The sequence below is a fragment of the Castor canadensis genome, chromosome 2, assembly GCF_047511655.1.
Source record: "Castor canadensis chromosome 2, mCasCan1.hap1v2, whole genome shotgun sequence".
Taxonomy (NCBI): domain Eukaryota; kingdom Metazoa; phylum Chordata; class Mammalia; order Rodentia; family Castoridae; genus Castor; species Castor canadensis.
In genome coordinates, this window is record NC_133387.1 from 35,149,860 (window position 1) to 35,172,272 (window position 22,413).

The window sequence follows — 22,413 nt, forward strand, 5'->3', positions numbered from 1 at the left end:
AAATAGTAGAACTCAGTTCCATTTTGTGTGTACTTTCTAAACATGAACTTTCTTTGCATTTCCTAGATCTTGTAACAATAAAGTAATGTTGGTTCTATGTCCATTGTGCACAAATGAGATGAATTTATAGGGGCAGCATTTCTGAGCATTTAAGCACAACAACTGCTTTGTCTTTATTTTCAGTAACAACAGAGCTTCCAATCTTGTCCTCATACTGAACTTAGATTTGTTTTTGACAGGACATAGAGAAAAGGTAGAAAGGAATGTTCTTTTCCTGGAGTGGTTTAAACATTACTTGCTCTTTCAAGAACTAAATATTCTAAGCTGGGTGCTGTGATACATGTCCATAACTCCAGCATTCAGGATGCTGAAATAAGAGGATTACAAGTCAGAGTGGAGCCTGGGCTACATGACAAAACCATGTCTCAAAATAAAGAGAAAAGTCTATATATTCTGCATATTACCTATATTGTCCATTTTTACTATGTCTATGTATTCTCAGTGTGAGCTTGTTGAGGAACAGGATTATGTATTGCCAATACTACAAATAATATCTGATCATCTGGAGTTCAGACCACATTTTTTAAAAATAAACGCTGAGGGTTTCATCAACTTAGTTCTATGCAAGTCATTGAAACTATGAAGACTAAAATTCTGCATGCAAAGATATTAAAACCTACTAAGGGAGAATTCATGATAGCTGTTAGGGTAGGGAATCAGAAATCCTAAGCTCCATGATACCAGAAAACACCTTGAGACATCAGAGCTATACTTGGGTAATTCTGATTGTATCTAGCCTAAATAATAACCTGCAACACATTAGGCACATAAATTCAAGTACTGACCCTTAAATCAACTTTTAATTGCACCTAACAACCACGAAAATCATGTGCAGCAAGGCCAGCAAAGCTGTAGGGCAACACAACTGCCACCTGGTGAAAACAACAATAGCTCTGACCACCCCGCATGAATTATCAACATCTTCCACAAAAGAAATGTCTAGGACATGATGGATTCTCTGCTGAATACTACCAGACCTAAAGAAGTACTAATACCAACACTCCTTAAACTTTTCCAGGAAATAGAAAGGGAAGGTACACTGCCTAACTCATTCTATGAAACCAGTTATTGCACTCATCCCCAAACTGGACAAGGACACATCCAAGAAGAAGAACTATAGGCCAATCTCCTCAATGAACATTGATGCAAAAAATCCTCAATAAAATAATGGCAAGCCAATTCTAACAACATATCAGAAAGATCAATCACCATGACCAGGTTGGCTTCATACCAGGAATTCAAGGATGGCTCAGCTTATGCAAATCAATAAATGTAATGAAAACATTAATAGGAGCAAAGACAAAAACACTTGACCATCTCAATAGATGCAGAAAAAGTCTTTGATAAGATCTAACACCACTTTATGATAAAAGCTCTAAGGAAACAAGGACTAGAAGGAATGTACCTCAACATTATAAAGGCTATATATGGAAAACCTACAGCCAACATCATAATTAATGGGGAAAAACTGAAAACATTTCCCCTAAAGTCAGAACAACACAAGGATGCCCACTCTCCCCATTACCATTCAACATAGTCCTGGAATTCCTAGCCAAAGCAATAATGCAAGCAGAAGAAATAAAAGGAATACAAATAGGTAAAGAAATACTCAGTATCCCTATTTGCAGGCAACATGCTCCTATATCTAAACACTCAAACAATTCTATGCAAAATCTCCTAGACACCATAAACAGCTAGGAAAAAGTAGCAGGATACAAAATCAACCTATAAAAATCAGTACCCTTTCTATAACCAAAAATGAACAAACTGAGAAAGAATATAGGAAAACAATTCCATTTACAATAGCCTCAAAAAAAATCAAATACCTAGGAATAAATATAACAAAGGATGCTAATGACCTCTACAAGGAGAACTACAAACCACTGGAGAAAGAGATTGAAGAAGACTACAGGAGGTAATAACATCTCCCATGCTCATGTACTAGCAGAATCAACATAGTAAAAATGGCTCTACTACCAAAAGTTATTTATATGTTCAGCAATTTCCATCAAAATTCCAACGACATTCATCACAGAAATTGAAAAATCTACCCTAAAGTTCATTTGGAAATACAAAAGATTGCAAATAGCCATGGCAATACTGAGAAAAAAGAGCAATGCTGGAGATATAATACCCAACTTCAAACTATACTAAAGAGCCATAGCAATAAACAGCATGGAACTGACACAAAAAACAGATATGAAGACCACTGGAACAGAATTGAGGATCCACACAGCTATGACAAAGGCACCAAAAACATACAATGGAGAAAAGACAGCCTCTTCAACAAATGTTCCTGGGAAAAGTGGTTATCTGTCTGCAGAAAACTGAAACTAGATCCATACCTATTACCTGTACTAGTATCAACTCAAAGTGAATTAAGGACCTTAATACCAGATCCAAAACCTTGCAGTTAGAACAGGAAAGAGCAGGGAATACTCTAGAAGCAATATGTATACTCAAGGGCTTCCTCAGCCCTCTATCAGCCGAGCAACTAAGAGAAAGGATTGACAAATGGGACTATAGGAAATTAAAAAGCTTCTGCACAACAAAAGAAATGGTCTTTAAACTGAAGAAACCATCAACAGAGTGGAAGAAAATATTTTCTAACAATACATCAGACAAGGCAATAACAACCAGATTGATAGCCAGAATACACAGGGAGTTCAAAAACAAAACATCAATGAACCAATAATGAAGTGGGCAACTGAACTAAACAGAACTTTTTCAAAGGAAGAAATCCAAATGGCCAAAAAACACATGAAAAAAATGCTTACCATCCCTAGCCATAAAGGAAATGCAAGTCAAAACCACACTAAGCGGGGAGAGAAATGACCCAAGCAATGTATGCACATATGAATATATGAATAAAGAAAAAAAATAAATTAAACTTAAAAAAAAAAAAAGCCACACTAAAGTTCCACCTCACTCTTAGAATAGCTATCATCAAGAACACCACCAACAACAAATACTGGAGAGGATGCAAGGGAAAAAAAAAACCCTCATACACTGCAGGTGGGAATGTAAGCTAGTACAACCACTTTGGAAAACAACATGGAGGCTTCTTAAAAAACTAAACATAGATCCTCCATATGATCCAGCAATCCCACTCCTAGGGATATAACCAAAGAAACATGATTCAGAATTAAAAGTCTCCTGCACACCCATGTTTACTGCAGCACTATTCACAATAACCAAGCTATGAAACAGCCAAGATGCTCCACAACCATGGAATCCATTAAGAAAATGTGGTATTTATACATAATGGAATTTTACTCAGCCACAAAGAAGAATGAAATTTTGTCATTCACAAGTATATTTACTGGAAATGGAGATCATCTTAAGAGAAGTTAGTCAGGCTCAGAAGGCCAAAGAATCACATGTTCTCCCTAATATGTGGATTATAGACCTAAAGCAAATGCAGTAATATTATTGGACATGGGTCACACACTAAGAGGACAACATGCACAGGAGGAATAGGGACAGGTAAGGAAACCTAAAACTTGAATGAGGTTGACGTGCTCAGTGTAGAGGAGCAAATATAGTAATCTTAAACTGGCAGAGGCCACTATGGGAAGGGGACTAGGAAGTAGTGAAGAGGGCTGGTAGAGATGAACCAGTGTGGGTTGTAATACACATATGCATGTAATACTCAAGTGCAGGAATCTCTCTGTATAGCTCTCTTTATTTCAAAGTAGCAAAAATGCTGTATATTTCTTATTATCTCTTATTTTTTCTTTTCAACAAAATCGGAGAACAAAAGAGTAGACAAGTTTCTTCCTGGAAGTGGGGGCAGGGTGGTCCAAACAATGTATACAAATGAGAGTAAACGTAAAAACCATAAAATAAAAAAAAATAATAAAACCTACTAAGGAGAAGATAAACAAGAAAATAAATACAAACAATATACTGAGTCTTGGCAGGGGATTTGTTTATATGGTAAAATTATAATTAATAATTTCAATATTTCAGATTTTGATTTAAGAATGAATTTTGTAATTCATATTTGGAAACTTAATGCTTTCCTGAAAATATCAGGTTATCTTTAATGGACAGCAATCTGTTAAGTGACTATAAATCCAGAAACCAAAGATAACAAGTGTGTGAGATTGACATACGACTTGAGAAATGATTAGATTTAGTCAACAGCACCATTTAGAAAATACAAATGTCTTGTTTAAAAAAACACATAAACTAGCTGTTCTGACCATGGTCACCTCATCCAGAGTTCAAGAATCAGTCAGTATTAAATATTAGCAGAATAATAAAAGGAAGGAAAAATGCCAAATAAAATTTCTTTATAAGTGCTTCAGTTTATAAAACAGAAAAAAACTGCATAAATTGCTAATATTATTATGGAAATATTTTTAACTCCCAATAATATTTTAAATAAGAATTTTCTTTGAAAATAATAGAAGATATTCTAGCTAATCAAAATTAAGATATTGGAGGAGCACCTCTTACATCTGGATTATTTCATGAGTGAAAACTGATTAATAGGTGTTATTTATATCCTCTCAGTAAGTGATTGCAATTTCTTCTTAACTCCTTTTCTTCAGCTTGACTACCTGGAATACAGCCTCCAAACTGAAGTATCAAAAAAATTATATACGTGACAAGCACATGTGAAATGGTGCAGCAGATTAAAAGACACAAACTGTCTAAAAGCAGCAAAAGTTGCAGAAGGAGAAGATGGAAAAACAATGACTGCATCCAGAAAGAAATATTAAAATTGAACCCATTATGGCTAGCCACAAAGCCCCAAAGGTGAGCTTGGGCATTCTTATTTCATAGTCCTGATCAATAACTTATGTTCATAATGGAAGTATTAATTCAATGAAATATAGGAAAAAGGTGTATAAGCCACTTTAGATAAACTTCTGTTGTAATAGTAAAATGCACCAAAATGTTTGGAATAGAAAGGAAAATTATATTGATTTGGAAAATTCATTTATGTGTAAGATCTAATGTTATAACAATATTCAAAATATAAATTCTATAAAATGTTTTTTTCATTTTTTAAGCTTTAGTGTTTGTGTTTTAGCAAGCTATAATATATAGTTAAGAATTTAGGTGTTTAGATATGTAGAATGTTTCACTGAAATAATCATTTGAGCTTAAAACTTTTGTCATGGCACGAATGGATTAAGAAAATGTGGTATCTATACACAATGGAATTTTATGCAGCCATGAAGAAGAACGAAATGTTATCATTCGCTGGTAAATGGATGGAATTGGAGAACATCATTCTGAGTGAGGTTAGCCTGGCTCAAAAAACCAAAAATCGTATGTTCTCCCTCATATGTGGACATTAGATCAAGGGCAAGCACAACAAGGGGATTGGACTATGAGCACATGATAAAAGCGAGAGCACACAAGGGAGGGGTGAGGATAGGTAAGACACCTAAAAAATTAGCTAGCATTTGTTGCCCTTAATGCAGAGAAACTAAAGCAGATACCTTAAAAGCAACTGAGGCCAATAGGAAAAGGGGACCAGGAACTAGAGAAAAGGTTAGATCAAAAAGAATTAACCTAGAAGGTAACACCCATGCACAGGAAATCAATGTGAGTCAATGCCCTGTATAGCTATCCTTATCTCAACCAGCAAAAACCCTTGTTCCTTCCTATTATTGCTTATACTCTCTCTTCAACAAAATTAGAAATAAGGGCAAAATAGTTTCTGCTGGGTATTGAGGGGGTAGGAGGGAGAGGGAGGGGGCGGAGTGGGTGGTAAGGGAGGAGGTGCGGGCAGGGGGGAGAAATGAACCAAGCCTTGTATGCACATATGAATAATAAAAGAAAAGAAAAACTTTTGTCATGGTAGATTGATTCTGTACGCATACATAGATATGTTATAAATCAATAATTAAATATGGCCATTAGATAACCTACAAAATTTAGTGCCTGAGTCAATAAAACTCAACATTTAGCAAAATGTTCCCATAAAATAAGTTTCCTAGACCTGCAATGCCACATAATACCAAAAATTTTATTTTGGTATAGTTCAACTAATAAATTAGTCACGCTATATTCATTTGCATCCCTTGTCTTTTAGGTATTTTCCCATTTCTTTTAAATATCTCTTTTAAATAAAATTTTATACTTGTTAGTATAAAATCATATAAAAGTAAAATAAAATACTTTAATTTGAAAATACTTCTATTTATTAAATAACAAAATAATTTAATTAGAAAGACAACTTTCAGATAGTAATATTTAAACTCCCCTCCTTTTTTACAGTTGTACTAGGAACACGTTGTGAAATTTACAAAAGTTCTTACATTTATCATAGTTGAAATCACCCCCTCCATCATTCTCTTTTAACTCCTCTCCCCCCCCCATTCTGGGAATAGCTTCAACAGTTCTCATTTTTCCATTTACATTCATGTGTACACAATATTTCCACCATATTCACCCTCCTACACCCATTCCCCATCTCCTCACCCTCCCCACTGGTACCAATTCCCCAGACAAGACCTGTTCTGCCCTCTTGTTCTCCATTTTTGTAAAAACCAAAATGACATTTTTGTTCGCTTTAGATAGCTCTACAAGGAGTTTCCTTGTGATATTTCCATGTACATATGTACTATAATACAAATTGGTTCACCCCCTTTATTTTTCTTCTTTCTGTCTTAGTCCCCTTCTTATGGTGATTTTATTCTATATTCATTCTTGTATAGGAAGTACATCAACTACATTCATCTTGTTAGCTTCCCTTTTTTACCCTCCCTCTCTCTTATGTGACCTCCCCTTAGTGCGATCTGGTTTTCATAATATTGCTTGTATTTGTATTAGGTCTATATCCTACATATGAGAGAACACATGCTTCCTTTGACCTTCTGAACCTGCCTAACTTCAATTAAGATGATGATCTCCAGTTCCATCTTTATGGCAGAGTTGCTCAAGTGGTAGAGCACCTGCCTGGTGCCCTCCTTTTTGATATGCAAGAAATGCCTTCTTAAAAATTTGACTTACATTGTTACTATATGCTCAATAATTTCATTTAAAGAGCAGCCCAAAGCTGGGTGCCTATGGCTCACACCTGTAATGCCACCTACTTTAAAGACTGAGATCTGGAGGATCGCAGTCCAGGTAAATAATATGTGAGACCCCATCTCCAAAATAACCAGAACAAAATGGACTGGAGGTCTGACTCAAACAATAGAGGACTGACTTTGCAAGCAAGAAGCCCAGTGTTCAAATCCCAGTCCCAACCAAAAAAAAAAAAAAACTTAACCCATGTGTGCCCTCACTTGACATAAATCCCTTGGCTCAGAGTGTTCAGGAATTAAGATTTTAATAATAAGCATATCCTCCATAAACCTTTATTAGCTAAACTTACCCTGTGTAAAATGAAAATGACAATTATGACCAGAAGTTCTGAAAGCATGCCTAGTAACTACAGTGATCCCAGTTTTTCAGCCAATATCATTTATCTGGCATAGCAAGTTGATAATATGTTCATCAGAAACACTAGCTTTTACAAAGAATACGTGCTTCCTTAAAATATGCCACACAAATAGCCATGATTATGTGGTTCAGCGTTCTAAGGCACCTATCACATAACTAAATAAGCATCGAGTGGCAGATGTTGAACAATGATCAGAATTTTAGATGAATTTAATTAAACTCTAATTTTCTTTTTAATTAGAAAACACTGTGTATTGCATTCAAAATACCACTTTATCACATATTTTATGGACCAAAAAATAGAGAAGAACCAAGGAAGCAAAAGTTCTTATATTGGTTGACTGAATTAACCCCAAACTGTTCATTCTATATATTTTTGTTTTTTATTATTCATTTATTCACATATGCATACATTGTTTGGACCATTTCTCCCCCCTATACCTGTCCCCTCCCTCTCCCCCAACCCCCTCACTCCAGGCAGAACCTGTTTTGCCCTTATCTCTAATTTTGTTGAAGAAAAGACATAAGCATAATAAGGAAGACAAAGCATTTTTGCTAATTGAATTAAGGATAGCTATATAGAGAGATTCCTCACATTGCTTTCGTGTACCCAGGTGTTACGATCCATATCGATTCATCTCTAACTGATCTTTACTCTATATATTTTCAATTAGAAGACATTGCAAGCCTTTGAATAAAATCTAGAGAAGAGTTAAGATAGATCAGTATCTTCATCTTCTCAGTTATTCCAATCTGGGAGAGTTTCAGTTGATATTATAAAATGACTATAAGGTTGATACTATAAGGTCACTATAAGGTTATATTTCGATATCTTACTAAATGAGGAAGCTTAGAGATTAATTATATTTTGATAACAAGATAGACATTTTAACTATCATAAATTATATTGAAATGCTCGAGTTAACTAAGTTATTATAGCAATTTTTTGTAAAAGACACCCATTAGTAATGCACATTCTTATTTGAAAACTGTCTTCAAAGAAAATTTTGTATTTTAAACTCAGATATCAATCCTTGGAATTCAAGAAAAAGACATATCTGATAACAGATTTATATTTTTAAAACTTCACATTCCATTTTACAGTATTACTTCTCAGAAGATCTCAGTAACTGTGATAATGTATCTTAACCACAAGAGCATTATAAGACCTTCTGCCATCTGGGGTAAGTATTTGGCCTTAACTGATTGTACCATCACAACTACTCTTTAAATAACAGGATGAATAACATTAGCAAGAAGGCAAAGATGGACAAAGGGAGTTTTTTAAATAAAATATTCCACATTATTATACTGAGAACATTTATGATAGCAAATAATGTTCAAGGAGTCTGTATATTCTTGTATTCCCTGATTCCCATTTTTCATTTCCATATGATCTGATCTTGAGAGACTTCCTTCTCACATTTTATACAATAGAAAAAATGAATGAAGTGATTAATTCACAGAGCAATGGATGAATAAATGGATAATTATGTATATATGCATGTATATATGTACAAGTATTTAATTACCACTCTGTATTGAGCAAACAAAATGTAATATTTACCTGACAATTGTATTAGATGCATCCAAATTTATTTTAATTTTCTATTTAAATGCTAAATATCTACACAAATCATTCATAAAATTTAGCTGTGCAAACTAGGAATAAAGAGTGTTTAGTTAAAAATTTAAAAGCCTAGACTTGAAAATGGCCAGAATGCATGTTTCTAATTAAGGGGAAGCACCATTGTCTATTCTTTGGACTGAAAGTTCCTTTTTTCTCAGTTATTCAAAATAAATGGTGCCTAATTACAGTCACGCTTGCAGAGGAAGTCTTAAAAGTGAAAGATAAACTTTCTCCTTGCATCTTTGAAACTCAAAAATAAATGTGTCACTTGCATTGATTTCCTGTGCATGTGTGTTGCCTTCTAAGTTAATTCTTATCTCAACCAGCAAAATCCCTTGGTCCTTCCTATATTGCTTATACTCTCTCTTCAACAAAATTAGAGATAAGGGCAAAATAGTTTCTGCAGGTTAGCGATAGGGGAGAGGGGAGAGGGAGGGGCGAGGGGGGTAAGGGAGGCAGTGGGGGAAGGGGGGAGAGATGACCCAAACATTGTATGCACATATGAATAAAATAAAAATTTTAAAAAATAATAAATAAATGTGTCATTAAACTGCTTTACCATAGCAAATACAAATGTATATTTAGACCAATCACAAAAGTGTACTTACTTTCACCTTAATTATTTATATTTAAAACATATTGGATTTTAATAGATTCAATCTGAGCTAGTTATTAAATACACTTAGTTCTCAGATTATTTATCCAGAAAGAAATTTAATACAAAGACTACACCCTAAAGAGGAAATACTACAAAGTTGATAGGTTTGGAAAGCAAATAAAATGAATCTGTATGATGAAAATCTAATCACAGATATTTAAAAATTCCACCAATACTAGCCATCCATATTAGCACAAATTTAAAAGACAGCAACTGCATGTCTTTTAGCTTTGCTTTCAAAATACAAATATCACTTCAGTCAAGCAAAAGCAAACTTTGACTGATGGAAAGCACCTGAAAATATCAAATCTAATAGTTAAGAAAATACATGAATTTTAGTGTTATAGAATATTAACTGTCAAATGTATTATAAATCAGAAAGAAGGGGTTGCATCATTTACTACTAAAGCTATTAAAAATAAAACCATTATTACCTAAAACTTTATGCTCATATTTGCAATAAAGTATTCTAAATGTGAAATGGTACATCAGAAATACTTTAAATAGGGAAAATGTCTAAAATCTGTATTAAATATCCATGCTAACGTTATTTATCAAATTGTGGCTAATTTCTACAGTTGGAATGTTTATAGTTATTAAAAATAGTTTCTGTGAACATTTCATAATCAAAATGTACTTGTGTAAAACTCCTACAAAGACAATTAAAGGAATATACATGATTAGCTAAACATTTATGTAAGGAAACAATATTTGCTGAATTAAATATACATAGGAATAACAAATAAAATTGATATATACTTGGTCAGTATTGAAGATAGAACAGAATCTCTTTTTGAAATATAAATATGAGTAATGCAACTGAAGAACACAAAATTCCTGGATTGGCCAACTGTTCTTGCTGTCTGTATCTATGATGATAGACGACAGATAGATAGGTGGATAGGTAGGTAGGTAGGTAGGTAGGTAGATAGATGATAGCTAGATAGTCAGACAGATGATAGATATATGCACACAGTTGGCATGCCTTACCTGTGGGCTCACATCTATTAATTCAACAACTGCAGAGTAAGAATGTCCTCGAAGCCTGGATGCTATGGCTCACTGCTGTATCCTAGCTACTCAGAAGGTGGAGCTTGGGAGAATTTTGGTTTGAAGCCAGCACAGGGAAAAAGTTAGCAAGATTCCATCTCAACACATGTATCTAAACAGAAAAATGATACCTGTTGAAACTGTTCCAGGAATTGGGGGAAGGAGGGATAAAGGAAAATGGTGGAGGAGGTAAATTCAAGTATGTTATATTTGATATGCTGTAAGAATTTTGTAAATGCTACAATGTAATCCCACCCAACAATAAAAAAAGAAGAAAAGATCCATCTCAACAAACAATCCAGGCATGATGGTACATGACTGTTATCCCAGCTATACTGGAGGCCATACAGGTAGGAAGATCATGGTCTGGTGCTGACCCCAGGCATAAACATGACACCCTGCCTTAAAAATAACTAAATACAAAAAGGACTGGAGGCGTATCTCAAGTGCTGGAGTGCTAACTTTGCAAGCACAAGGCCCTTACTTCAAACTCTAGTACTGCCAAAAAAGAAAAACCCGTGAAAAAAAATTAAATTGTGTCTGTACTAAATATGTACAGACTTTTCCTTGTCATGTTCCCCAAACAATAAAGTATAATATGGAGTTCCATAATATTTATACCACATTAGGTATTGTAAATAATCTAAGATGATTTAAAGTATACAGGAGGATGTGAGGTTTGTATGCAAGTACCACCCCATTTTATATAAGGGATTTTAGTGTCTATAGGTTTTGATATCCACAGTAGGTTCTGGGACAAATCTCCCCATGTAGTTACCAAGGTACAACTGTATAATGATACATGTATGTGTTTCTTTACATTTATATATATATAATAAATATAAAATTGTATATAATGATACATACTCCAGAGAAGTAGCAAAAAGAGATTTGATGAAGTCAAGTATAGAATGATGCCTTGTGTGACATTTCTACTCTAGTACGGTACAATACCGGGACCATTCCTGGAGTGGTTCCCAAGAAGCTCGTGTATAGGGAAATCCTTCATCTGGTGTTCAGATGAAGTGAATCATCACTTTAAATTATAACCAAGAAAATGGAAAAAGAATAATTTTTCATTAATCACCTTAAAACAGCTATTAAGCATTGATTAACAAAAGAATACCATAAGACACGTAAAACATAAGATACTTATATAAGACATAAGGACAATTAATATAAATACATGAATATGACATGCCACAAATGCTGATGACAAAAGTTTATCATGTGAGATTGAAGACTGTAATACTATTAAGCCCATTTGTAGGTGATAAGACTAAGATTTAGAAAAGCTATTGTACTAAAACCACTAGTAAATGATAGAGACAGAGAAGTTATAATACTATTTATGGAAAATGTATTGAGTTACCAATTAAATAACATAAATTTCATCCTTTTGATTGTGAAATTTAATGAACTTAAGTTTAAGCAAATGGATACATGCATAGATGTTGATAGACATTTAACCCCACCACAAAAAGAGGTACAGAATTTTTCCACCACCCTGAACAGTTTCCTCTTTTCAGTTTTTACTCTTTTCAGTTTGTAGGCAGTCATTTCAACCTTATCCCCTACCCAGCATTGACCTCTTCAGTGGCTCTATGATATTGCCTTTATCGGAATGAAGTATAAGTGCTTTCACAGTATTGAGCCATTTATGGCTATCTTCTTTCACTAAGCTGAAGGCTGTAAGATTTATTTACATTGTTGACTATATGGGAAGGGCGTTACTTTATATTGCTTAGTAATATTCCATCACATAGATTCATCATGTATTGTCTATTTGTCAGTTGACTAATTTATGCATATTTCCAGGTTCTGGCTACTTTGATTAAAGGTAATATAAACATTTATATGTAGGTTTCACAAGGACATATGTTTTCATTGCTTCCAATTATCTATTGCTAAATTACTACAGATGTAGTAGCTTAAAAGAACACACATTTATTTTTCAAATTAATTAAAAGTTTCTGTGGTTCAAGAGTCTGGGAAATTTTAGCAGGATTTTCTGCTCAGGGCCTCTCCAAGCTACAATCAAGATATGAACAGATCAGAACTATCATCTTTTATGAGGTTCGGGGTCATCAGCCAAATCATTGATTGTTGACGGAATCTAGTTCCTTGTATTGTAGGATTAAGGACCCCAGTGACTTGTTGGTTGTCACCAAAGGGTATCTCTCCTCTCATAGAAGTTACTCACATCCTGCTGTTACATGGCTCCCTCCAAGACATAGCTGCTTGCTTTTTCAAAGCAGCCAGCGGGTGTTTCTTTCCTATGGATGTTTTCTGATTGTTAGGGTGAGATTTATATAATACATTACAATCAGGGAAGCGACTCCTTCATTGTCTTTATCACATAATGTAACCTGATCTAGGGAGTGAATATAAAATTATATTCCCTGTCTGTGCAAAGTCAGGATAGAGCAACTTAATGGAAAAATAGTAAATATCTCTTACGTGCATTTCCCAAAACAACCCCACAGATACGCACTGATATTATACCTTCAAAATGAAAAAAGTCCAGGACTCAATAGCTCACTCTTCCCAGATTCACTCTGAGCAGCCCACTTGGATATAGATGTGCAAAATAAAACTTTTGAATGTAAAATGCACAGTACAGGAAGTAAAGCTCAGATACCTTGTTATATGAGAGTAGAAACAAAAGTATACTACTTTCTACTTTTTAGAGATTCTTGAGATGGATACAGAAGGGAATGTATCCAAAACTTGCTTTAGAGAGACAAGAGACATGTATATTTGTCAAAAATGGACATGGTTTAAATGTCAACAATTGATAAACCCTGATCAAGGGTCAACAGGCAAGCCTTGGATTGCTTTAAAAGGCTCCATATAGTCTGGGATAATAAAAGGAGCAAGACAGCATTTAAAATTACACTTACATTAGGGATGACTAAATAATTGACCAGACATTGAATGTCCTCAAATTTTCAAAATTACTGACAATATTTTTCCTGGATTTAAGGAGAAAAACACTAAAATGGCATTCGATTTTATATGAATATGTATTAATGTTCAAATGATGTATTTATGGTACATATAAATTCCAGAATACTTTAATCATGTGTATTCATCTGAAACAACAGAGAATTCAGTAATATATTCCCTGTAAATGTGGCACAGTGAGGGTCATTCAATATTGCTAATTTGTGATTAAAGTGAATCAAAGGAAAAACATTTAAAAGAATAGGTTGTACTTTAAAATGAATACCTATAATTTGACAATTGGGAGAATAGGATATTTGAGGAAAAAAATGTGGAACGTGTGATTCATGTGTTTTTTAACATCTTAATAGCTGGATTAAACTTTTGTGTTTTCACATATTACCATTCAGAGCACCTTCTCTAAGTTTGAAAGTTATGAAAAATGCCTAAATTCTAAGGATATGTTGCATAATGAAATGCTTTACCATCAGTTTACCTCAATCAATAAAACATAATTCAATATTCCATGTGTGCCTAGATAACCCAAATTTCAATTGGGGCTTCTCAACCATTTGGAACCTTAGGGAAATGTCATTTATGATTATGTATTTATTATCTGAGTGAATCTGGTGCTCTTCCCACAACTTCTACAAATCTCAAAACTTACTTCTAAGTTTGTCTCAGCTCTTTGTCATGAATGAGACCTTGATTCAGGTCTTTGAAAGGCAGATATTAACCATTATCCTGGTTTCTATAAAAGAACTGGTTATAAGAACCAATTTGGTAATTTCACTGAAAATTGGATGAGTTTCACAGAAGAATTAGGTCACAAACTATAGAGTCCTCTGACATCTCATTGGTTTCAATTCACAGTCTGCTGCCTTCCAAGAAGCTATATCCTCCCTATGCTGAGCCTAGTCACCTAGGAGATGTAACCCTTCCCTGGCCTTCTTACATTTCTCTCTCTCTCCTCTCTCTCTCCTCTCTCTCTCTCTCTCTCTTTCTCTCTCTCTCTCTCTGTCAGTATACTGTATTCTTCTGCTTTTTTTTCTTCCCCAGTTATTCCCCACTTTGTTAGTGGTTCTATCATATGAGTTACTTGCCTATTTTCAAAAGTCAGAACTATTTTCATAGTTGAACATCTGATCTGATTTTTAAAGGCCTCAGTGCAAAAGAAATTCACCAATATTCAATTTTACACTTTAAGTGGTTTTGCTAACAACTTTTCCTTTTAATAAGTTAGAGTACATGTTGATGTAAATGGTTACTCTAAAAGTTAGAGTAAATGGTGACAGATGGTGCATTTCTAAGAATCCACAATAATGATTTAGATGTTAAAAAAAAAACTTGTGAAACATAAGTACCACAAAAAAACGCTATTGCACAAAGTCTTTTTCCTAGATGGTCATGCAAATATGCATGTGTATATGAATAAAGCAAAAATAACTTTGAACTATCATAAATGAGACTCTACAAGAATCCCCACCAGAGAATATTTCTCTCTCTGCATGCAATTTGAATTGCTAATTCAGAGCCAGTTAGTGGTATTTTAGTAAATTGCTAGACATGTTGTACCTGCAAAAATCAGCACACTCCTTTCAGATTACTTCTTAAATTATTATTATATGAAAATGCAATCTTTTAAATTATTATTTTAATCTCTTTTCAAAAGAAGTCCTGATGTTTTCTGCAATGACAATGCTATTTATCACTTCTGATGACTACTGTACATCAAAATCTCTTTTATACACATATAAGTAAATGCAAAAACAATAAAATAAAATCATAAAAAGAAAAAACTCTCATTTGTTATTTATCCATCCCAGTTCTAATGGGCCACATGGGGCAAGATTGATAAGAGGGGGTGGCTTATGGTACACAGCTGAACACAGGTACTAGATTTGTTTGCTGGACCTGCTCCTTAGTAGAAGGAAAATCAGGATAAAATATTAAAGAGAAGGGGAGTGTATACCACATTTTTTCATCCATTTACAAGTTTATAGGCACTTAGGCTGATTCCACAGTTTGGGTATTTTGAATAGTGTTGCTGTTTGGATGCAAAGGCAGGAGACTAGTGGAAAGGGGAAAGGCAAAAGGAGAGGATAATGGGGGATGAATATGATCAAAATACTTTACATGCATGTATGAACATAGAATAATGAAAACAGTTAAAATTGTCTTTAAAGGGGACAAAAGGGATAAGAAAAAATAATAGACAAGGTGGATTTGATCAAAACAGATTATATGTACTTATGGAAATGTCACAAGGAAAGTCCTTTGTACATTTAAGTCTTGCTAAAAAAAAAAGAGAGAAGGTAAAGAATTTGTTGAAAATATGCAGAAAACTAAGATTTATTTTCTGTTCTACATAATAAATTCCCAACCAGAAATTAACTTTCTATTACAGAGGCAGCAGTTTGTGTGCTGTGCAGATTTTTATACTTTTATTTTCTCTAGCTAGAGTTACCTTAGAGCTCTCAGCATATCTTCTCTGGCACACATCCAAATCAAGAGCTAGATGTCTGCAAGAGGAAGAAAAACACCCCAGTATGAAAATCACTAGAAAAGTGGGTTAGGAGTTCATCATCTTTTGGGATAAAGAGAAATGAACAAAAAAATTTGTATTTCAAATTTATGTTTTCATTTGATTTCATTAAAATTCTTCAGCTCAACTGAACAATTTGTCCTTCTGATATATTCAGTTGAAGAATTTGTCCTTGGATCTTTGTATTAATGTTAACATTAACATTATACAATTTAACATTGTATTAACATTGTATTAATTTAACATTGTATTAATTAACAATTTAACATTGTATTAATGTTAAATTGTTCTGACATAGTTAACTAAAAAAGGAGTTGAAAGCAGTATTGTCAAATTAATTATAGCAAATAAATTTGGACAAACCTGAATCTACCATACCATGATGAATGCCTCCATTTTCTTGCACCTTCCTTTACTTTTTTTCACATTTTTATTAGCAACTATGTATTAGTTGTACGGAGGTGGGATCATTGTGATATGCACACATGTATGTACAATGTTTCTTAGATTCATCCCCTCCATCATTTCTCTTATCCCCTTGCCCCCATCTTAGAACAATTTCAACATGTTTCATTGTTCTATTACAATAAACATATACAAAATACATCTTCCATATTTGCCCTCCTTCACTGTCTCCTTTTGCCCTCCCACTTCCCACTGGTACCTACCACTAGACAGACTTGTTTTACCTTCCTGTCCTTCATTTCTCAAGTGTATATTGATTGTTAAATGGGACTTTGACATGCTATATCATACTCTTTTTCTCCATCGCCCTGCTTCCCTATTATTCAATAGCTTTCAACAGAACTCAATGTTTTGGGTACGCACCCCAAGAAGTAACACTAAAAAAAGTTCATTTTGTGGTTAACGTCAGCATGTGGGAAGCAAGGAATTGGTGAATTTTATTATATGCAACCCATGTTTCAGAGTGACTGGTAGAAAAAGACTAATCTATGTTTTGCAAAATTAGGAAGCAAAGTTTGAGAGTAATAGGCTATAATGTATCTTGAAATAGACATCTATCCACTCAGAGAAGATAAATAAAAATTTTATCAAAAATAAACCCAATAAAAACAAATTTTTCATTTTATCCACAGGAGTTGGTCACAATTAAGGAATTGAACCTGCAGGAACAAATTTTGCAAATGATTCAATTGTTCAATTAGTCCAATGTCTCTTACTCAACAAATATAATCCTAAAATACAGTACGACAAAGTTAGGCAGCTCACTGGTTATTTCATGAGCTCTCTTATGCTTCCCAATCTTTTTGCATTAGGTGAAGTTATGTGGCTAGTTCTGAACAATAAAGTTGTACATATTTTCCAGAGCAAAGCACTTAATTACCAGCACACGATATTTTAGTGCCTCTTTGCTAATTGCATGTTTGAAAAATGACATGTGTTTAGATGGTTCAAATACAAACGAGTAGAAACTCTGTTAGCCAGTGTTCTGAGTGACTATGGACCCAAGCTCTCAATCCCAGCTACCAATTCACACTAGCTATATATAATGAGGAAAAAATTGTTAGTTTAAGTCACAGAGAATTTTGGATTATTGTATTACTTCAGCATATCATAACTAAACTAAAAAACCCATAAGGCCTAGGCAAAGAAAGAGAGGTTGTAATCCAACCTGTTTCTTTCCCAACATATCTTATAAAGAGGAGTCAATCAGACTTCAATATGTTTACATGACGTATGAATGAACACAATGTTTCTGATGAAATCAGAAATAAAGCCTATAATAATAATATAGGACATGTACATACACACTCTCATGCCTATTCCTATATACATACATTCAAACATGTCCTCAATATTCTATATTCCATGTGGTTTAAGAAAAAGCAGTTGAAAATCAACATATATCACAGGCATTTTCCTTCTCAGAATGAATGAATGAAATCTGTCATTATGCCTTCAAGGTAGTCTTTTAAGAGTGTAACATAAACACTTCATGAAAAAAATGTTCTACTATCAATCAATTCTTCCTGACCAAAATAAGTATGTCCTCCCCTTGTCTGGATTGTTCAATTAATTATCTGCTGCTATGGGCCTAAATTCTCATATTAAATGTTGTTTTCAAAGTTATCATGATTTATGATTGGGAAAGGAGGTTTGTAATATTCTGTAACCTGCAGATTAAAACACCTGTTGCATTGGTGTATGCAGAGTTCATAAACCATATAACAGAAGAAAAATGGATGATTATACCAAGGTAGGCATAATATACACAAAAATGTTGATTCTCTAAAAACAAAAGCCTTGTGGTAATATGCAATGCAAACCAGCAATGCCACAGTTGGCTGGTGGTAAGGAGATCACTTGAAGTGATATGTTCCAAGGGATTTGGAATGAAACATGGTAATCATTCCTTCTAAGTAACTGTTGAGAGCCAAGTTTTCCACAATGCAGAAACAGCAGTCTTCAGTAAGGACAGCAAAATCTGATGCACCCAGAAAGACTGAGTGGAACCACATAGCAAATGCTACTAGGCCATTATCACTAAGGCCTACTCTCCGATTCCTATACCCTATGCAGCTCAGATTTTAACTGGATTACCTTCCCCTTACATCCTAGCTAATGAGCTTGAACCCTAAGTTCACTATATGTAGACAATTCAAAAAACTTCCCAAGATTTCTATCAAGTGCTAGAGTCTGGGAAAGAAGAGGTGGAACACGTGGAAGTGGCTTAGATTTATTCTCATAGTCATCTCTGGCTCCTGGTAAATTAATTCTGTAAGTTTTTCTAAGTGATGATGTCACTGTCTGATTTTTATCAGTCCAGTCATGAAATTCTGCCTCATTTTCCTTCTGTAATTCTTTTTTTAAAATAAGCAAATTACAACTGCAAAATAAAATACTCTGGCTTTCAAACAAATCATGTGTGTATATGACAAATGCTATTAAAGATTTGAAGAAACCAGAATAAGATTTAAAATACAGAAGTAGAAGCAACATATTTTAATACTATTAAACTTCTGACCACCCCATTCCTGGAATTTACTTTTTCAGTGACCCTGTTCCTCCACTTAGAACACCAGCTTCTCCCCACCTAGTTGACTCCCTATCCTTCTATCCCTATCACACTTTCGTGCCTTCTCTTCTCTAGAAATACAAATTGCACTCAGAGCATTGCTTTGAAATTCAGCTCAAAGCTCAAATTTGCACATTCAGATCCATCAAAGGACTCTGTAGAAAAGAAATTAATTTAACAGTGTCCACCCTCCCTAGACAGCAGTTGTTTTACATAGCAATTTCTCTAACCATCAATCCTATGATGAACTTATCTTTCTTGTTTGAGAAGGTCAACCTTAGAGTTCTAAACAAAGGAAAGCATGATGCACTTACACAAACAACATAGGTTAGCAAAGATTCTTTTTCTTGTAAGTTTTAAGTGAAACTGTACTTTCAAGTTCATAGTACACATTTGAGCAAAGGAAGGTCAATTTGTGTTAGTGAAATGACTGCCTTATGCCATATTTTTATTAAATATCTTTGCCTTCAAGGATATTGAACAGTTCCAGGAGGATAACATAGAGCTGTAAAACAGAATTCTTCAGAGAAATGCTTCAGCAAATATAATAAATGCTGAAGTAAATGAAACTGAAATAATTAAATTGTGTGCTTCCAGAAGGCTTTAAAAGAGAGATTTTTCTGCAATTTCATTCACTACTCATTTAGCAAGCAAAGCTATTTTTTTTAAATACTGGAAAAGTACACTTTAATAACCCAGTCATAAATTATGAACATATTTAAACTACAGTGGTCTAGACAAGAAAGCACAAATCCTTGTTTACTATTAGTATTTTTCTATGTGGACTTCTTGAAATAAGTAATATAATATTTCTAATTCTGAATACCTACTATATGTCTAAAATGTCTCTGGTATTTTTAAATACTCAAAATGCTTAGTTAATACCTCTTATGAAAGATGTCTTAGTATTATTTAATCCCTTTATTTCTAAATCTGTATTCTCACTGAAATCAAGAATTAAAAAGAATTAAACAAATGATAAGACAAATAACAGGTTAGATAGGACTCATGTACTTAAAATCAGTAATATAATAACCTAATCAAAACAAATGAATGCATCCCCCCAGATCCTTTGTTTGGCAGTGTAACATTGCCACACATTTTCATGTTAAAAGGTGAATAACATTTCTAGTAAGGATGACACTTCAAACATCTAAAACAATACAGTCAGTAACAGATTCAAAAATCAAACCATATAGTACATATTGGATGGAAGCTTTGTCAGAAATAATGACATTGCTTGAGATTCTCTTTTAAGAGACTCACTGTTCAACTAAGAGGAGTGTGGTTAGCTAAAAACCTATAGTTGTTAGTTTCTTCAAGCTTTGCCTTAGTTTTTGAACCAAGATTAAAGTCTTATATTGGCTTCTAGGCAAAGACTAATTGAAGCTAAATAAAAAGCACTGTCTCTAATTCAGTTTTCTCTGATATAAATATTTGCTCCAGAGTTCATGACCAGACTGATAGAGATATTCTTAGCTCTTCATGGTAGTCTAACGGCCTCTTCTTCACTCCCTTTTCCTCTCACAGGTATTACCCTCCAGTAAATTTTTGCACTATTAGCTTTATCTCATTATCTGGTTTCCAGATAACCCCAAATATGAGAATCCTGCCTTGAATATTTAACTATCTTTGAAATTTATCAGCTTAAATTGAATAGTGCCCTCAATTTTTTTGTTTGCCTACTCCATGAGAGTAGGCTTCCTGTCAGCTACCAAAGAAACTCTCTTATTCTCATACTTAAATGTGTTGTTAATTTCTCTCAGCTTTCCATTATCCACTTTTAGGAGAGCAATGAACTTAGTAAAAATAATTTATTTCTAAGATCCTTGTGCTTATTGATCCCCTAAACAGTTTAAAATCCCAAATGCTCATACTTTTTAGGGCACAGTCCTCCAGCAGCACATTTTTTCCAAGTAGGTGCAGGCAAAAGTTTTAAACTAGATTGTCTATGTTCCACTTGCCACTCAAGATGGATCTACCTTACCAGTTGAGGAGCAAGTAAGTGGTCCCATCTTATGGGTCTGCATCTTCAGGTCATCACAAATATTTATATCAGAGAAGGGCACTATTCAATTTAAGCTGATAAGCTTCAAAGATAGTTAAATACTGAAGGCAGGATCCTCATACTAAAGTTGGATGCCTTATGGAGAAATACCATGATGCTGTCACTTAGAAGAATCTACAAAGGTAATCCTGAAGAATTTTACTCTCTATAGGTCTCTGAATCTTAATGTACAGAATGGTCCTATTGCCCTCTAAGCACTAGCACTCCTATATAAAAATATACAGAGGCCTGGGGGCATGCTTCAAGTGGCCAAATGGTAGAGCAAACATATAAACATATATACATATGTGTGTATACAGAGATTTCTCTCATTCTCCTAAACAAAGCAACAGATCCCCTCTCAGGAGCTTCCCTGGCTGTTTCTTTTCTTGAATATCAGACTTATAGCCAGAACTAAACCCTGCTGGGAAGCATGGAGGCTAATGAGGGAGGAAATAGATTATACTCCAAATTAGGTATGATACATTGCAGACATATGTAGAGGAGCCAAGGAAGTACTTTTAAAACTGGATTCTGAACATGCTCAATTAAGGACGTTGGACCCTAAGACTAGAAAAGGAAAAGTTTATCGACTTGGAGGCACCCTTTCTTTATACAAAATTTAACATTCTTACAAAATATGTAGGAGATGGCATAAATTTACTGCTAGGATTTCTAGCAGAATCCTGGAAAATAGCATAGCCCAGGGTGGATGAGTTTGAAATACCCAAATTGCCATGGCAGACTGTAGAGGAAGAATGTTTAAAGGCCAGGGACTTGGGCCTGCTGGAACAGTTGTGTTATGTGAGGTCACAAAACCCTTGACAAGACAGCCTAGAGGACACACTGTTTACCAAGACCATAGGCAATGCGCTGGTGTGAACATCATCAGATCACTAAAGTGTTCAGTGGTAACTCTCTTCTGCAGAGCAAGACTGATGGTGGAGGCTGATCACAAAGAGGATGATAGGGCCATGAAGCAACAAAGGCCAGATTGTGTGACTTAACTTCCAGAAGCCAGGACACTAAA

At 34.3% G+C, this 22,413-nt stretch overlaps 1 long non-coding RNA gene across 2 annotated transcripts in view; it reads right to left on the reverse strand.

The window, feature by feature from the left end:
* Window positions 1-22,413, reverse strand: part of LOC141420025 (uncharacterized) — a 211,840-nt gene that overhangs the window by 153,695 nt on the left and 35,732 nt on the right. The window contains exon 2 of one of the 2 annotated variants that reach the window (XR_012444748.1): window positions 16,222-16,276. The exons of the other annotated variant lie outside the window; for it this stretch is intronic. This is a non-coding gene — a long non-coding RNA (uncharacterized lncRNA). The remainder of the gene's footprint in view (window positions 1-16,221; window positions 16,277-22,413) is intronic. 2 annotated transcript variants of the gene reach the window in all.